Here is a 19,615-nt window from a genome sequence, read left to right as displayed (position 1 = left end):
TTATGATTTCCCTAAGACTGTCAGTCTGAGATAGCTCTCTTCACATTTCTAGCTGCTATTAGAGCACCTAGTAGCTATCTCTTGGAAAGCTATAAATGGATCCCTTTCAGTGAAAGCTCATGCTCTCTGTGAAGGTATGTTTGTCTGTTGATTGACACCAGCCACTTTCACACAAACTGCTCAGGCATTTGGCTTTGTATTTGCTGACGGCTTTGCATGAGCTCCTCCAGCCAGCCCAGCTGCTCAGAATTTATAAACCAGGGCTTTCCCATGAGAACTGCATCATACAGCAGGGGAAGCAAGATGGAGTCACAGACCCAAGTTTTCATGTCACTGCTGCTCTGGGTGTCTGGTGAGCAACTCAAAACTATTATAATCATACCAGAGTCACTTCTTTGTATAAAAGAAATTTGCAAGGTGTCTCAGGGCATAATATTTCTTACATAATAATACTTTGACAATATGACATTATAAGGATATTAACTGACAATTTAACTGTTATAATGTGTGTTTGTGTTTCTGTGCATGTTCATTGTCATTTCATGGTCACAGGTATCTGTGGGGACATCTTGATGACCCAGTCTCCATCCTCCCTGGCTGTGTCAGCAGGAGAGAAGGTCACCATCAGCTGCAAGTCCAGCCAGAGTCTGTTTGGCAGCACTAGCAAGAAGAACCGCTTAATCTGGCTCCAGCAGAAACCAGGGCAGGCTCCTAAACTGTTGATCTACTATGCATCCACTCTGGACACTGGGGTCCCTGATCGCTTCATAGGTAGTGGGTCTGGGACAGATTACACTCTCACCATCAGCAGTGTTCAGGCTGAAGATGTGGCAGATTATTACTGTATGCAGGAGCATACTACTCCTCCCACAGTGTTTCAACCTCCAACAAAAACCTCCTTTGAGAGTCTCAGCAGCTGCTGCACCACATACAGCCCAGGACCTGCACACTTCCACTTCCCTCTTCTGCCTGAGAGCTGGTGTGCCTAAAACACTGATGTAAAAGTTTGCAGAGCCCAGCAAAATGAAATGGGTTCAATGTCTCTTATGTCTTTCAGTACAAAGAACATAGATATGGAAATGCAGGAAAGAACCCAGTATTATCTTTCTGTCCTGTGATACATTACCACAAATTCTGTTGCTTCAGTTTTAGAGATTTATATTTTTATGGATCTGGAGTTCTGGTGTCTACCATATGATGACTCTATAGGCTGAAGTGATGATGTAGGCAAAAATCATTTCAGTTTGCTGCTCTAGGAAAATTTCTTTCTTTTTCTAGCTGCTAGAGGACTTTCTTACTTCCTTACTGCTGAATATTTCTCAAGTTTTTTCTTTCCGTTTTTATAAATTATTTTAATTTTAAATTACATTTTAGTTAATTACATATTTTGTGCATGCAAGCATGCATGTTCATATGTGTGTAGGTGCACAAGTGCAGTCAGAGGACAACTTTGACATGAGTCTTTCTTTTTGTGATATGGGTTCTGGGGATAAATCTTAGGTCTGACATAAAGCTTTGTGGCAAGAGTCTTTGCCCTCTGAGCAATCTTGCTTCACATTAAATTTCTTTATTAATGTATTTCATTGCATACAAACACCATAAAAGCAGTAACTTTCAGGTGTATAATATATTATGACCACATCCACTGATCTTCCTCATTTCCTCTTCCCTTTCCTGCTGTTACTCATTTTTACATTATCCATGTAATGTGTTGTATTTTTATCAGAGACATACATATACACATAAGTACATACACAAATTTGTACAAACATACCACACAAATATCCACATATACAAATACACCCAAACATACACATAAAGAGATACACATACCTACACACTTACATACGTGTGCACATACAAACTTAGCACACAAAATATTTAGAATCCACAAAGAAATGTAAATGTGATATTTGATGCCTATGTTTCTGGAGCCACATCTCCCTCTGAAGACCCCTCATCTGCTGTGGAGACCAGGAACCCTCTCTGTATTCCAATGTTGGATGTAATTTTGTGTTAGCATGTGCTGCTCTCCAGTCTTTCCATCACATATCAACTAACAGAATTTAATATTTTTAGAGTGCAATCATTTGTGTGCTTGTCTAAAGAATAAGCAGACCAATCTCATCAGTGTTCTGATTGAGAAACTTATTGAGCAACAATAGCAGGGAACAAGTGTGTTACAGACTACATAAAATTGCTGGAGATCTGCAAATACCTTAAAGATATGTACTTGGGAATTAATGTGTCCAAACTTGCATAATATGATTGTGCCTAGAAACACAGCTATGCCAGGTTGAGGTTGAATGTCATGGCAGAAGGGCATGAGAGGGGAAAGATGCTTATTTCATGGCAGATGAGAAGCAAAGCGATGTAGGAGGAAGCCAGGGACTCAACACAGTCTTTAGAAGCACTCCCCTAGTTCCTCAGTTAGCACTAACTTCTTACTTTTCACAAGCTCCCAATAATTCCATTTAATTATGACACAGCAATGGATAAATATAGTAATTGAGTCAGAGCACTCATGATTCATTCACTTTCAATCCTGGGAGACATAAGTTGGGAACCAAGTATTTATTTCAGATGGGAAGCTTTTGAGTCACACTGTGGAAATGAACTATAATATCAAATAAATAAATAAATAAATAAATAAATAAATAAGAAAAACAGTGGAATGACATGCAAGTGGATTCATGATTGGAATATAGGTAGAACTGGAGAGTAAGACTCTCCAACATGAATTATAGGAGAGATGGAAAGTGTACCTTAGAATAAGATAACAACCTGAACATTTTGTTGACCCACATCAAAGGAAATGTGTGTTTTGGGAGCTTGAAATGTTGCTGTCTTAACCATGGGTGCAGGCCGCTCATCTATGAGATTAGGTCCATTTAGATTGCTATTGGTCTTCTCCTGTCCTTGCTCAGAGCTCCTTCAGTGGTTATGGAACATGGTCAAGAAGTCAGAAGGGACAGATCATGGCCTTCCAATTAGTTCCTACTTGTGTTTTGTAGAATAACATTCAACACTGATCATTTGACTATGGATGCTTTTAGGAAAATTCCTGTGGCAGAAAAAATACAGAGGCATGTGTGATTCAGCTTAAGTTAAAAGGTTCAGTATCACCCTGGCAGCGAGCTCAGTGGGGAAGGTGATGGCTGTATAGATCTCCGAGTTTCTCATGACACTGATGCATTTGTATTTTTATTACCAACTAATGAATTTTTATCATTGCAACAGCTCATTTACTCATGAGTCCATGCCTGAGATCTCCTGGAGTAGCATGAGAAGGTCCTCTCATGTTTAGACAGAGAAAACCTAAATGGAGTCCCCTTTATCTCCAGACCAGCATCAAAGACATTCCTTATGAGTATCTCCAATTTTCTCCCACCCTTCCCACATACCTCTCTTGGTCTCTTTAAAATTCATGATCTCTTTGAATTGTTAAATATGTACTCATTTGTATACATATATAAATATATTTCAAAATATAATATATAAATACAGCCCAATCCATCCATATAATATGACTTGTATGCATACATTTTCAGGGTTAGCTATTTGATATTGGATAACCAGTTAGTGTACTCTTCCCTGAGGAGACTATTTCTCCTAATCTCAGCATTCCTTAGTTACCCATAGTTCTATGTTAGGGTTAATGCCTCCTGAGCTCTCCTTTTCACATTAGTGTCTATTGGAGTCATTCTTGTTCAGTTCATGTTTAGACAGACATGTTGGTGAGGCTTCATGTGTGTAGCTTCTGACATTTATAGCAGACACAACCTCACAGAAAACTTGCTGTTTTTTTGACTCATACAATCTTTTCAACTCCTCTTCCTAAATGATCCCCAAACCTTAGGTAAGAGTTATGTTTTACGACGCTGAGATACCACCTTACACCTGTCAGAATGGCTACGATCAAAAACACCAATGACAGTCAATGTTGGAGAGGATGTGGAGCAAAGGGAACACTCATCCACTGTTGGTGGGAATGTAAACTTGTACAACCACTGTGGAAATCAGTATGGCGGTTTCTCAGAAAATTAGGAATCGAAATACCTCAAGACCCAGCCATCCCACTCTTAGGCATATACCCAAGGAATGCTGATTCATACCATAAAGATACATGCTCAACTATGTTCATAGCAGTACTATTTGTAATAGCCAGAACCTGGAAACAACCTAGATGCCCATCAACGGAAGAATGGATGGAAAAATGTGGTACATATACACAATGGAGTATTACTCAGCAGAGAAAAACAATGAAAGCATGAAATTTTCAGGCAAATGGATGAAACTTGAAAAAAATCATCCTGAGTGAGGTAACCCAAACCCAGAAAGACAGTCATGGTATGTACTCACTCATAAGTGGAATCTAGATATAAAATAAAGAACAATCATACCACAACCCATAGAACCATGGAGGCTATATATATAGCATGGAGGTCCCTAGGGTGACTGTGGCTTATAATAAATTTCGGTTTTACTCAATTATTGAAAAAAATAGCCAAATGAATGGAAACACATGAACTATGAACCAAAGGCTGAGGGGCCCCCAGCTGGATCAGGCCCTCTGAATAGGTGAGACAGTTGATTGGCTTGATCAGTTTGGGAGGCAACTAGGCAGTGGGACCAGGTCCTGTGCTCATTGCATGAGTTGGCTGTTTGAAACCTGGAGCTTTTGCAGGGACACTTGGCTCAGTCTGGGAGGAAGGGACTGGACCTGCCTGGACTGAGTCTACCAGGTTGATCGCAGTCCTCGGGGGAGGATTTGCCCTGGAGGAGGTGGGAATGGGGCTGGGCTGGGGGTAAGGGGAGGGGGTGGGAGGGGGGGAGAATAGGGGAACCCGTGGCTGATATGTAGAACTGAATGGTATTGTAAAATAAAATAAAATCAAAAAATAATAAATAAATAAATAAATAAATAAATAAATAAATAAATAAATAAAATAAGAAGAAAGAAAGAAGGAAAAAGAAAAAAAGAGTTGTGTTTTAGGTGTATCAATTGTCACTAAACTCCTCAAGTCTGTATTTTGATCAATTGTGATATTCTGTATTAATCTTCATGTTTCAAAGAGACGTTTCCTTGATGAGGAGTGAGAACTGTGCTGATCTTTGGGTATAAGGACAAATAATAATGTAGTTAGAGATTATGCTGCCTTAGTAAAGTGATAGTTGTAGGTTCTCCTCCAGTACCTCTGACTTCACTAGCCCGAGGTAGTTGGAATGGATTTCCAGTACCAGGGACAATGTTTTTCTTGTTGAACAGGCTTTAAGTTTGGTCAGAAAACTATTGGTTACTCTCAGGATATGTGTACAATTACTGTAATTGTAGGGTGATTGTGCCATGGTTGTCATTACTGTGGTTCATAGGCATCATAGCTGGGAAGGATTATTGGTTGCTTTCCTTCTTTGGAAGCTTCTATGTTGCCTAAAGCTAGTCTTCAGAGAGTGTGCATACATGCCCTATAAAGCTTGGGTCCTCTGGGTCTTGTGTCCAAAGTATAATAGGGACTTACCTTTTTCTGCCTCTGGGTGGAGATCAAGGGCAACAGCAATAGCCTAAAAGTTTTAGGAGCCTCTTGAACAACTCTGAGCAACAACTCAAAAGACAGTGTTTCATGGCTGATATTTTTCTTTTTTTCTTTTTTCTTTCTTTGCTAGTCAATGGCTCTTGAGGAGAACATTGTCAGCATAAATGAGAAATTTCATTAAAATATTATATATGTATGTATATGGTCTATACATATGTAGAGTTATAAGTACTATAGGAATTTTCAGTTAAATAGTTAATAATATGATTGCCTACAAATTTCAGACATCTATACTGTTACTTTACTCTTCAGTCTCCTTTTTCTATATTTCTCCCACTTTCTAATTACAGCACCTATTTTCCACTTCAAATCACTTATACCCTTCCCTTTCCTTATCTATTGCTTCTCTTCCCCACAATGATTTCTTTTATATGTTTCTGGTTTTTGCAGTTATTCCAGGTTATATACTTGAATGTGGATTTGGAGCTAGAGGTTTTTGATGTTTGTCTCTCAGGGTCACCCAATATGATCTTTTCTACTTCCATCTATTATGTTCAAATGACATTTTTCTTTATAGTTGTATAATATTCCATAATGTATATATGCAACATTTAATTATCCATTCATCCATTTTGGGACTCTTAGGTTGTTTCCAATGAACATGACTGACTGAGCGAGTATCTGTGGAGTAGGCTGTTGATTGAGTCTTTGGGGCATGTGGAAGAAATGGAGTAGTTTTGTCATATTTATTTTGTAGTTTTATTTGATTCTCTACATAGATTTCTGGAGTGACTAGACTGGTTTACAGTTCCCCCAACAGAGAATGAGATTTATCTTTTCTTCTCATCCTTTCTAGCATTTCTTTCAGTTTTTCCATTGATCTTTGCCATTCTCACTGGGGTAATATGAAATCTCAAAGTTATTTTAATTCTATCACTAATTACTAAGAATGACAAATTATTAAAGATATATCTCAGTTATTTTTATTTCTGTTCTATTTTGTGATCTCTTTTCAGATCACAAGCTAATTTTTTGAATGAACTATGCTGTTTGTTTGCTTTATCTTTATTCTTTGTTTTTTGAGCTCTTTGTATATTCTGGATATTATTTCTCTCTTACATATTACCTGGCAAATATTCATCCTAATGTTTGGGTTTCCTATTAACCCATTTGATTGTCAATAACTATATGAGAGATTTTTATTTATTATGAAATTCCACTTGTTAATAATTGGTTTTGATTTTTGGGTAAATGAATTTTTATTTAGAAGTTTTTTTTTCCTGTGCTGATACCATGTAGAAATCTGCCTATATTTTCTTGGATAAGTTTCTGTTTTTGAATTTTTGAATTTAGGTCTTTGATCTATTTGAAGTTACTTTTGTGGAAGGTAATAAATATGGGTCTAATTTCATTTTTATAAACACACAACACATACACACACATACACATACACCCACATGTTGAAGGAAAAAGGCAAAGTCTTGGGCATTAATTTGGGTCCACATTAGTCAAAGTCATTTTGTGTAATTTACTTTCTTCCTTCAGAGATCTTGCCTAGAATTTTGTTCACTTCAAAAAGATATAATTTTGTAAAATCAAAATATATATAAATAAGTATATGACAATACATAATGTCATATGCAACTAATAGGCCAATTATTGTAGTTATAATAGTTTTCAAAATATTTATTACTTCTTTTGTTTTTGGAGATTATAATGTAGTTACATCATTCTACTTTCCTCATTTTCTCCCTCTAGCCCTTCCCATATACCACTCCTTGCTCTGTTTCAAATTCATGGCATCTCTTTCACTAATGGTTGTTGTATACATATATGTATATTTGTATACACATATATTTCTAAATACAACCTGTTCAGTCTGTGTAGTGTTATTGTATGTATGTTTTCAGAGTGAGCTTTGGGTGTTGGATGGTCCTCCTTAAAAGACTCTTCCACACTCTGCACTCCTGAGTTGCCTCTAGTTCTTTGTATAGGACTGAGGTCTTATGATCTTTCCTTATTCATTTTAGCATGTCTATTGCTGTCCTTGTTCAGTTTATGTTTAGGCAGTTATGCTGGGAAGACTTTATAGGCATGTTTTCTGACCACACTAGGAGACACAGTCTCATAGCAAACTTCCTGAACCTCTGGCACTTACAATCACTCTGACCACTCTTAGTCTAGGGTGAGGGATTTGTTTTGTAGGTGTATCCATTGGGACTGGGCTTGACAACTCAGCATTTCAACTGGTTATAATTTTCTACTATGGTTTCTGTCTGTTGCAAAGACTATAATATTTGTGAAACTTTTATGACAGTTGATGTGTTTGTTCATGACCATAAAGTAGACTGTTTCACTAGATTTTTCAGTTGACTCTTTATATTTTTAACTACAAAGATATTTTACAATAATAGTTTTGACTTGATATTTCAAAACCAATATAACATTAGTTAGTAATCACTCCCGTCTCTTAGAGACATTAGAACTTTTGAAAGAATAACCTAGGTTCATCAGTTTCAACTTCCAGTGATGAGAACAGAAAAAGTGGTAGTTGGGTGACTAGCTGCTCCCCACCCTGAATATGTTCCAGTTAGGGTATCTTGTTGGCTCGGAATTGGATTTTGGACTAGTATATGGGGAGAACCTGCTTATTCATGATGATCTGCATTCCATGCTCATATGTCTCAGTGTCTTAGCTCTTGATGACATTTATAATTTGGCTTAGGTTCAACCCCATATGTGGTTGAGTATGTGACTTTTGGATGAAGAGAAAAGAGCAGCTAATGTGTCCAAGCACGTGTATGAGCATCAGGGATGGGCACGGAGATGCAGATCAGAAGCTAAGCAGTAAAGCAGCTGCAGGAGGCTTGAGTGTGTGATCCTCTGAAGAAGGACTTTGAAATTTCAAGCATATAGAAGTGGAAATGTGATATTAGGGTACGAAAGTTAGCTTGTGTCTACAACACAAGGAACAACCTTCAGTATTCAAGCTCTGATTATTTTGAGAGACTGAAAAAAGTTTCCTGTAAGTTTAAAATGATTGTCTACTCAATCTATTGAACAAAACACACATACACACTCAGGTGCATGTGCACACACTAACATGCACACATACACACACACTGCGCACACATGCCCGTACACACACAAAGATGATATTTTTTTTTTTTTTTTTTTTTGGTTTTTTGAGACAGGGTTTCTCTGCGTAGTTTTGCGCCTTTCCTGGAGCTCACTTGGTAGCCCAGGCTGGCCTCGAACTCACAGCGATCCGCCTGGCTCTGCCTCCCGAGTGCTGGGATTAAAGGCGTGCGCCACCACCGCCCGGCGAGATGATATTTTTTAAAGGAAGTCTTTAATAAATAAGTAAACTGATAAATTATGAAGCATACATGTAGCTAGAGTTTTCTTGCCTTGCCCACAGTCAGAACAAATTTCTATCACCCGCCAGTCCCACAGCTGCTCAGAGCCAACCAAGTAAACACAGAGACTTATATTGCTTACAAACTGTATGGCCATGGCAGGCTTCTTGCTAGCTGTTCTTATAGCTTAAATTAATCCATTTTCATAAATCCATTCCTTGCCACATGGCTTGTGGTTTACCGGTGTCTTTATCTGCTTCTTGTCATGGCAGAGGCTGGCAGTGTCTCCTCCTGCCTTCCTGTTCTTTCTCTTCTCCTCTCTGTTAGTCCTGCCTATACTTCTTGCCTAGCCACTGTCCAATCAGTGTTTTATTTATTGACGAATCAGAGTAATTTGACATAAGACCTTCCCACAGCACTTCCCCTTTTCTTTTCTTTTTTTTTAAAGAGGAAGGTTTTAACTTTTACACATCTCCAAAGCCAGCTTGGTATATTTGGGAATTTGGGTGTAGCTTCTCTTACTACTTCCTGCTGGAGGGGGGGCACTGTATCTTATGGGGACACAAAGAAAATTTTAGGATTATGGAGTAGTCCGTGAGGGTGTATCATCTGAGCCAGTTGCCTTGAAATGGTTTTGGATGTTGGATCATCTGGGCCTTGGTTTCATCAGAGACCTTTCAGGGGGTTTTGGCTGGTCAAACCTGATGTATCTTAATCTGGAACAAATCCATAGCTTCTGGCTTTCTGTGGAAACAAAAACAGAGCCTCCTTTCCAACGCAACAAAACCTTACATCCAAATTTTGAAGTCAAGGTACCTTTAAAGTATACCTTTTGGCATACTCAACAGCTTTTGCAATCAAATGTTTTTTTTCAGTTACGAATATCAAAGAGAACATAATTCCGATTCTCTATGTGGTAGCCATCTTTATGTGGCTTATTTTTTATCTTACCTTGAGCCTATTGCTTTAAATTGCAGCCTTCTAAGACTGAAACGGCACTGTGGCTGTTGGTTTCACCCACTTCAGGTTCCCAATATGGCCGTGGTATGTTTAACACCAGCTCTGGGAGCCATCTGGGGTCTATGCTTCTATCAAAGCAGTGTGTAGCTCAGAAACCTCTTTTTGTTTTGTACTAGCAAAGGCTAAATTCACCACTCAGTTTAATGTGCCACTTGCAGAGGCCTCATTCCCGCCATACTGCAGGTGGAGCACACATGCCAGGAACCTGCCATAGTATCTCAAACACACAGGCTGCTGCTAACTTGAGAGAAACAACAAGGAACTGTTTTTAGCTCCGTTTTAGAATCCTTTTACTCAGGTTTTAGGTGGAAACTCTTGCCAACACCTTGGGTGCCATTTGTAGCTAGAGTTTTCCTGCCTTGCCCACAGTCAGGACAAATCTCTATTACCTGCCAGTCCCACAGCTGCTCAGAGCCAACCAAGTAAACACACAGACTTATATTGCTTACAAACTGTATGGCCGTGGCAGACTTCTTGCTAACTGTTCTTATAGCTTAAATTAATCCATTTTCATAAATCCATACCTTGCCACATGGCTTGTGGCTTACCGGCATTTCACATGCTTCTTGTCATGGCAGAGGCTGGCAGTGAGTTCCCACCTTTTCTCCTCACTGTTAGTCCCGCCTATACTTCCTGCCTAGCCACTGGCCAATCAGTGTTTTATTTATTGACCAATCAGAGTAATTTGACATACAGACCATCCCACAGCACATACATAGTGAAAGGACTAAGCAGACACCATAACAGGCTGCTCAGTCTTTTCTCAGAGATCAGTCCTCAAATTCAGTTTCCTGAGACTTGAGCAAGCAGTTTCTGGAAGGGCCATGAACAAAAGACATAGTCCTTGCCCTAGTTCCCTTTCTTCATGTACTCTGACCATTCAAGGCTCAGTCAACTGTTTACTGTCTGGGACCCCTCACCAACTTAGAGCTACGTGCATGGGTCACTGTGAACATGCAAGGCCAGCCTGTCTCCATGGCAGCTCAAGGACAAAGCCTGGGACTTGTCCAGATATGCCCAAAAATGATAACTGTAACCCACCCCCAAAGGGTAAATTCAAAGGTTACATACCCTCACCCAATCACATGATGCAAATACTTGTACCACCCTATTTTCAGTATTTCCATTTAAAAACCCATCACTGTAAAAGCTCAGGGCCATCCTCCTCCACCCACTCAGTCAGAGGGTTGGACAGGGACCAATCCCAGGAGTGCTTTTTATCAATAAACCCTTGTGTGTTTTACATCAGATATGGTCATGCTCAGGGGTCTTGCAATGTGGGCACAACAGTAGAACAAACACACATATTAGTTTAAGAAATCTCTGTTTCACAGCTTTTCCCTTTTTACAAACGAGATTTCTAAAATCACAGGGTTGAGATGTCTGGTGAGAAATAGCTCAAAGACTGAACGTCAGTGAGCAGCAAACCTAGGAGGATTTTGTTTAGCCTGGAGCACTGTGGGAGGAAGCTTCCTACTCTGTTGACAGTAATAGGTTGCAGCATCATCAGCCTCCACAGGATGGATGGTGAGGGTGAAGTCTGTTCCAGACCCACTGCCACTGAACCTGGCAGGAACCCCAGATGCTAAGTCAGATGTTCCATAGATGAGGAGTTTGGGAGGCTGTCCTGGTTCCTTTTGGCATTAGTGTGCATAAAATGAGTAACAGCTGCACTGATACTTACACTGGCCCTGCAGTAGATAGCTGCCCTCTACCTAGAGACATAGGCAATGAAGCTGAAGACTGGGTCAAGACAATGTCACCAGTGCAACCTGGAATGATAAACACACCTTACTATCACAGATTTACTGATTTCGCCCCAGTATTAAACCATCACATATGTGGAATCTGTGTTAGTTATGAGCTAAACTCTGAGAAGCCATAAAATAAAAGAAAAACTTAAAGCCAATTAAATGACATCATTTCAATGATCAGGACACTAACGCATGGAAAAGAACAAGGGCTGCAAGGGATGTTCCCAACACTGCACCCTCTCTCCTGGAACCCAGAGCAACAGTACCACAGCAGGGGAGCAACTGACACCATCTCTGTGAGCTGGACTAGAGGCTGCTTCATGCGCATTGGCAAGCTGCTTTAAAGATGATTTCAGGAATCTGCACTGTAGTTAATGTCTCCATATGCAAATCAGCTCAGAAAGGCTTGATTCTGCTCAAAGGACACCTGCTCTTGTGTCACTCTGGGGCAGTTAGAATTAAGAAAGTATTCCCTAGAGTATGTTAAGTGTATCCCAAGTGATTTTTGTGGCTGGCTTTGTGAAATCATCACATTCTGTTATTTTGAAGTTCCAAGTGGGGAGGGCATTGCCACTGCTCTGTTTGTTGAAAAGAATGTGAACTATAGGAGCACTGTGATTACTCAGAATTAAACTTTTCAGATGGAAGTCTTTATTTGTAGTTTATGTGTATATGTGTTTTGTCTTTGTGTATGTCTGTGCACCACATGTGTGCTCATTACCCTCAGATTCCAAAAGAGGACATTGGATCCCCTGAAACTAGTGGGGCAGATGGTTGGGAACTACCATAGGAATGCTGGGAACTGAACCTATGTCCTCTGCAAGACCAGGAAGGGCTCTTATCCACTGATCCATCTCCTCTAGCTTAAACTAAGTTTTGTATATCATAACAACATGTCTTGCATTGTGATACTTCTCACCAAGAGAAAACAATTGGGTTTAATAAGATGGAGAAAGAACAAGGTATCATGGTTAGAGGAGAAGGGGATGTTGGCCCTACTAAGTAACTTTAATCTAAATGTCATCAGGAGCAGAAGAGGCAGTGTGAGCTGTGAGCATGGGATAAAGAAGGAGGCTGGAAACCTAACTTAGAGTGGACAGACATCACTGAGGATAAGGCAGGTCTCTCCATCTTCCCAATCCAAAGCCAATTCTCAGACCACATGAAGCCTTTACAAATGGGGGGGGGGAATTTACCCTGTAGCCAGTAACAGTACCTCAGAATTCACAATTTCTGTCAGTCACCATCCAGTTTAGGAGTCCCAGCTTGGTCTATGGACAGAGGGACAGATATGCTGGCAACGTCTCTATTCTGACACAGGAGTATAATGATGCTGGGTTTTGTGAACCTCTGTACAATCACCATCAGTTCCACACAGGACCACAGCCTTTAAGAAAAATCCCAGATTACCTGAGCAGTGAGGCTCTTTCATAATGAGCATTTCTCTTCTAAATGGCACCTGAACTGGAGGCATTAAAAATGGGAAAATATTGTATACAATGACAACCTTTCACCCCTGACTCAAAACCAACTTGGTTATAGTGCACACAACTCTCAATATACTCCTAGATTTCATTTGCAAGAATTGGGGTGGTCCTTATGTTAATCATGTATACATATATACAGTGTACATGTATACATGCTAAATGAGATATATTTTAGATGTCTGACTCATCCATTCTTTTTCATGTTGTCTAATTCTAAAGTTTCTCTGATGGTTTTCAGTGTGAATCCAAAGAGTGGTGCACTGAAAATACCCTCTGTTATTGTATCAGGACATATCTGACCTTCTATGTCGATTGCATCCTGGTTTATTTTATAAAATTTGAGTCCCAACATTTGCTGTGTATACATTTGGAATTGTTATATACCTTCAATGACTCGATTCTTGTATTGCTTTCCTTATGTGTTTGATTATGTTTTGTTTAGATTCTACTGTACCAGATATCAGCAGAGCTGTGCTTGAGCCCCCATTCTCAAGGTAGATTTATTGCCAGTATTTGACTCTCAGCACATGTTTGTGTCAGTACCACTTAGGTGTGCTTCCTAAATGAAGTAGATTGTTGGATGTAATTCTTTAACCTATTCCAACAATATTTGTATCTTGATTGCTGAATTGTAGTCACATAAGGTTATTAAGAATTTTTTTTTTTTTTGGTTTTTCGAGACAGGGTTTCTCTGTGTAGCTTTGCGCCTTTCCTGGAACTCGCTTTGTAGACCAGGCTGGCCTCGAACTCGCAGAGATCCGCCTGCCTCTGCCTCCCGAGTGCTGGGATTAAAGGCTTTCACCCACACCGCCCGGCAAGAAAATTTTTTAATGTCTATAATTTTGTTGAGGTTTCCTGATTTATTAGGTTGTTTTCCATTTTCCCTAGTCCTCAACTATATTGGAGTTTCTGGCTTACAGTGTTAAACACACTGGATACTTTCCTGATAGCCATTGTTCTTCTGTTCCTCTCATGACACCAACATTTGTCTGTGCTCTCATGATGGAAACACTCTTTCTCCTGTGTGCACAGTATTTTATAGTATCTTCTGCAGTGCTGTCTTCATGGTCATGAAATGCCTTAGTTTGTGATTGTCTTGTAATGTCCTTATTTCTCCCTTAATTTAAGTACAATTTTGCTGGAGATGGTTAACTTATTTAACAGTTACTTACTATCAGTCCCTGAAATATATTGTTCTATGCTTTTCTGGCCTTTACAGTTTCAAATGATAGTTCTGATGTGTTTATATTGGAGGTGAGTTGGCATTTTTCAATTATATCATAGGACATGGGTTTTTTACTTTGTATTTTTTACATTATAGACACAATCCGTGGTATGGGGAGGTCCTTCTCTGGTGTCATCCATTAGACAACTAAATGCCTTTCTGTGTTTGTCACTTTTTTCTCTTTTATGAAATATTCTGTTTTCATTTCATTCAATATGTTCCCTATGTCTTTGGTTTTTATCTCAGCTCTTCTATATCTTATGATTCTTGGTATAGGTCTCTTCATCACAGGATAGAATTCTTTGACATTATAGTCAAGATAATTTTCTTTTACAATACTGTTTCTACTTCAAACTTGATCCAGGATATTCTTTCTTCAGTTTTATTGAAATTGTTAATTTCTTTGTTCCAAAGGTTGTATTTGATACATTGTAATTTTTTTTTGAGACAGGGTTTCTCAGTGTAGCTCTGTGCCTTTCCTGGATCTCGCTCTGTAGACCAGGCTGGCCTCAAACTCACAAAGATCCTCCTGCCTCTGCCTCCGGAGTGAGGGATTAATGCTGTGCGCCACCACCGCCTGGCGATACATTGTAATTTTAATTCCCACCATTTCAATTGTGTTTTTTCCTTTATTCATCTTTTCTGCAACAAGAAACATGTGCACACGGACACAGACACACAAACACACACTCATGTGAAGACAGAGAGGTATTTAATTAACTAAAATGTAAGAAAATGTAACAGAATTTATGGAAAGGAAAGGAAAAAACAGAAAAAACAACAGAAATAAGGAAGTAATAAGGCCCTCGAGAATCTACAAAAAGCAGGAAACACTCTTTCCACAGCCTCCACATCAACATACAGTTTGTCATTGTTGTCACTTCAGCCCATAGACTCTTATGATGGACACCAAAGCTCCAGAACTATGAAAAGATAAATCCCTTATATTCAAGACACAGAGTTTGGGGTAATAGGTTACAGAAAGAGTAGGAAAATAATACTGAGTTCTCTTTTGCATTATCACATAAAGGTTTTTCATACCAAAAGACGTAAGAGACATTAAACCCATTATATTTATCTGGGCTCTGCAAACTATCTCCATCAATGTTTCATCCACACCGGCTCTAAAGCAGAAGTGTGCAGGTCCAGGGCTGTGTGTGGTGCAGGCAGCTGGTGAATCTCAGAGGAGGTTTTTGTTGGAGGTTGAAGCACTGTGGGAGGAGTACTGTCATACTGCTGACAGTAATAATCAGCCAGGTCTTCAGGCTGGACACTGCTGATGGTGAGAGTGAAATCTGTCCCAGACCCACTGCCTGTGAACCTATCAGGGACCCCAGTATACTGAGTGGATGCCCAGTAGATCAGCAGTTTAGGAGCATGCCCTGGTTTCTGCTGGTACCAGGCTAAGTAGTTCTTGTTATTGTATAAAAGACTCTGACTGGACTTGCAGCTGATGGTGACCTTCTCTCCTGCTGACACAGCCAGGGAGGATGGAGACTGGGTCATCACGATGTCTGCACAGGCACCTGCAATCAGGAATATCAAAAATCATGCATAATAAAAAACTACAGAATTCAATACAGATTAAATTTTTCATTTAATGTCCTGGTAATGCTATATTGTCAGAGTATTATTGCATAAATATTATTATAGCCTGACACACATTGTAAATTTTTATATACAAAGAAATGACTCTAAAAAGGTTATAATATTTAAAATTTCTCACCAGACACCCAGAACAGCAGGGACATGAGGACCTGGGTTAGTGACTCCATCCTGATCCCCCTGCTTGTCTGATGCAGCTCTGTTCTCACTGAAAAGGCCTGGTTTATAAATTCTGAGCAGCTGTTCTAGGCTGGAGGAGCTGATGCAAAGCAGTCAGCAGATACAAAACCAAATGCCTGGGCAGTGTGTGTGAGAGTGGCTGGTGTCAAACAACAGGCAAATGTACCATCACAAAGAGCATGAGCAATCACTGAAAGATATTGGCTTACAGTTCTCCAGCAGAAATCTACTAGGATCTCTAATAGATGCTTTGGTTAAAATCCAAGACATATTTAAATCAGGTGACTTGTGCAGAAACATTAGGAGAGCTATCTCAGATTGACTGTCCTAGGGAAATGATATGTTCAAACAATTACAACAACAAATTAGGAAACATACAGTGAGGAAAATGTGCAATTAGTGAAAGGAAGGATGGAAGGAAGAAAAGAGGAAAGTCAAAAACGAGAGAATTAATACTAATTATTTTCATTATCTCCCATCTCCGGAGCAATTTTTATAGTAAAGACAATGAACAGTGCCTCGGTTATTTGGGCTCTAGTTTCCAGGCCAAAAATTGAACAGAGATGCAAAAAGAAGCCCCTGATCGCTTTGTAGAAATCCTGAGGACATTAATTTCACCCTGAAATCAGAGGAACTTTTATCTCAAAGCAAAGGTAAACCCTACAGAAAGTAACACATATCCTCCCTACAACTTCAGGAAACAAAGATGGCTCTAAATTGGAGTGAATGGACGGGGAATGAAAGAAACAAGATTTCTTCAAGAAGTCATGGCTGTAGACCAACACTGTACATTCCAGAAATGCATATTCTAGAGTAATCTAGAAATTAACAGCATTGGAACTGGGTTAAGATGGTCTTGCTGACACTGGGAATAGTGAAAAACCATTCCCAGAAGGGGGTAAAGTCATCTTAAATCAAGTAACAATTTTACAGACACCAATAGACTTCACCATCAGAGATCATTGCCATCCAAAGGAAAAAAATGTTTGAGAATGAATGAAAATCAGTAATAATAACAGAAATCATAGAACCTGCTTGGATTTCAGTTTAGTGGAAACTGAAAGTATATGTAAGAAGACAATTGTAAAGACAGTATTATGTATAAAGTACAAAAAAACCCAGAAGAATAAAAAATAAATAAATAAATAAATAAATAAATAAATAAATAAATAAATAAATAAAAGATCATGGCAAGGAGTCAAGATTCCAGAACTGCAGAAACAGGAGCAGGAACATCATGAGTTTGAGGCCAGCCTCGGGTACATAGCAAGTTCTAGCCCAGTCTAATCTATGCATGGAGACAATCTCCCCTAGACTTGTCCACACCTAGCCTCCAGCAAATCATTAAAACACTTCAGGTTCTTCTTCTCTTCCCTGCTTCCAAAGGAGAATTACATCTTGTTATCTTGTGATTTTCTGTAACAGCCTGTGTCTGTAATCTCGGGGAGTGGCTTCCTCCTTTCTCCTATGGGTCTAAACAGAGTTGATGATTTTACAGTTTGTTCAGTTTCTTCCTTTTTGTTAAAATGGAGTGGCCTCTTCTAGGAACCTCACATGAAGAACTAGAAGTTTCAAGGCTCTGTTCCATTAACTTTTCTGTATTACATGTACTACCTGATTGATTTCTCAAACCAGGTTTGGAATATATGGCTGTCTGTACTCTGTAGGTGTGTTTATGTGTTTTGTGTGAGATTAGTTGTTCCCATGGTTGCTGGACACTCAGAGTAAGGATACGACACAGTGCCTGATTTTCATGAGGCATTCAGAATCTTAAAAAAAAAGAAAACTTCTGAGTGTTGTATGATGTTTTGTTTCTGTTCTGACAATTAAAACTTGCTTGGAGAGCAGAGAGCAGAGCTGGCCACAAGATAACCATAGAGGTCAGGCAGTGGTGGTACACACCTTTAATCCCAACACTTGGGAGGAGGAATTAGGAAGATCAGGATATCAACACCACACTGGGGTGCACAGGATTGAACCAGTCTAAAAGAGAAACAGAGTGAGGTGGTGGTGGCACAGACCTTTAATCCCAGAACTCAGAACTGAGGAGGTGGAGACAAGAATACAAGGCAGATAGAGGCAGGAATATAAGGTGGCTAGAGACAGGATCTTGCCCATTCAGTCTGAGGATTCATAGAAGAGGGATGCCATTTATGTCTGAGATTTGATAGAGGAAAGAAATTTCTGGTGGCTGACTGTTCACACTCAGAAGCTCAAGCCTGGCCAGTGTTGACACATTCACTTCCTGATGCCTGCAGAACCAGATGTAGAACACTTAGCTACCTCTCCAGCACCATGTATGCTTGAGTGGCATTATGCTTTCCACCGTGTTGACAATGGACTACGGCTCTGAACTGTTAGCCAGCTCCAATTAAATTTTTTCCTTTATAAGGGTTGGTGTGGTCATGGTGTCTCTTCACAGCAGTAAAACTCTAAACATGGAGGTTTTCAATTTATGATAACACCCATTTTTCAAATCTTTTTGTTGTTGCTGTTGTTGTTTAAGGACCAAAATCTCTCCATATGTGTCACAGTTAATTTATAATAAACCTACCATTGAACTGAAAAAAAAAACTTCCATTGGCACTTGAGTGTTAGATTTAATTTTAAGCACCAATATCACTTTCAGCTGATTTTTTTCTTTTTTAATATAAAAACAATTGTCTGTCCTCTTTGTTACATGCAAAACATGTGAGAGGACCTACATATTCCTACATAATTAAATTCTTGACTTCTAGTAGAATCATATCCTATTTTATGTAAAAGTAACCTCAATTTGCTTCTTGAATTTATCATTTTCCTATAAAGAATGATGTTTTAATGGACACATTTGTCTAGTGATATCTTCCATGACATAACCAAAGTTGTGGAATGAGACCATCTACCTAATCCTTTCTCCATTTAGTTTGTTCTTCAATGGTGCACTTTTGTTTGTTTGTTTTCTTTTTTCGAGACAGGGTTTCCCTGTGTAGCTTTGTGCCTTTCCTGGAACTCACTTGGTAGCCCAGGCTGGCCTCGAACTCACAGAGATCCTTAATAGTGCACTCTTTTTTTTTTTTTTTTTGGTTTTTCGAGACAAGGTTTCTCTGTGTAGCTTTGCGCCTTTCCTGGAGCTCACTTGGTAGGCCAAGCTGGCCTCGAACTCACAGAGATCCGCCTGGCTCTGCCTCCCGAGTGCTAGGATTAAAGGCGTGCGCCACCACAGCCCGGCCTAATAGTGCACTTTTAATCTAAAAATCAGAAGAAAGAAATCACATGCTTTCAAAACTGTTATGGTAGGTGAGCTGGCAATTAAGCTGGAATGAAATGTGTTTTGTCTTTACAGCAGCTTCTGCAGAACTAAAGGATTGATGAAGGAGCAGGAAGAACAGAAACAGGCTCTGATTGGTCCCAATAAAGAGTATCAGCACAGGGGACCTTCTCACTACTTTTTCAGTGTTTCTCTCTTTGC

General features: G+C 39.4%; 2 pseudogenes across 2 annotated transcripts; one reads left to right on the top strand and one right to left on the bottom strand.

The window, feature by feature from the left end:
* Positions 1-293: 293 nt before the first annotated feature.
* Positions 294-989, top strand: LOC102926201 (immunoglobulin kappa variable 4-1 pseudogene; annotated as a pseudogene). Its single transcript, XR_013049653.1, has 2 exons — positions 294-352; positions 553-989. The product of XR_013049653.1 is annotated as an immunoglobulin kappa variable 4-1 pseudogene (transcript).
* A 14,491-nt stretch (positions 990-15,480) lies between these two features.
* On the bottom strand, positions 15,481-16,172 carry LOC143272234 (immunoglobulin kappa variable 4-1 pseudogene; annotated as a pseudogene). The gene is made up of 2 exons (XR_013049652.1): positions 16,106-16,172; positions 15,481-15,905 (listed from the first exon to the last, which is right to left on the bottom strand). The product of XR_013049652.1 is annotated as an immunoglobulin kappa variable 4-1 pseudogene (transcript).
* Between the last annotated feature and the right edge of the window lie 3,443 nt (positions 16,173-19,615).

The sequence above is a fragment of the Peromyscus maniculatus genome, chromosome 3 (assembly GCF_049852395.1).
Source record: "Peromyscus maniculatus bairdii isolate BWxNUB_F1_BW_parent chromosome 3, HU_Pman_BW_mat_3.1, whole genome shotgun sequence".
In the NCBI taxonomy this organism is placed as follows: Eukaryota; Metazoa; Chordata; class Mammalia; order Rodentia; family Cricetidae; genus Peromyscus; species Peromyscus maniculatus.
The sequence above is the reverse complement of the archived record's forward strand: the minus strand, read 5'-3'. Positions and strand labels throughout refer to the sequence as shown.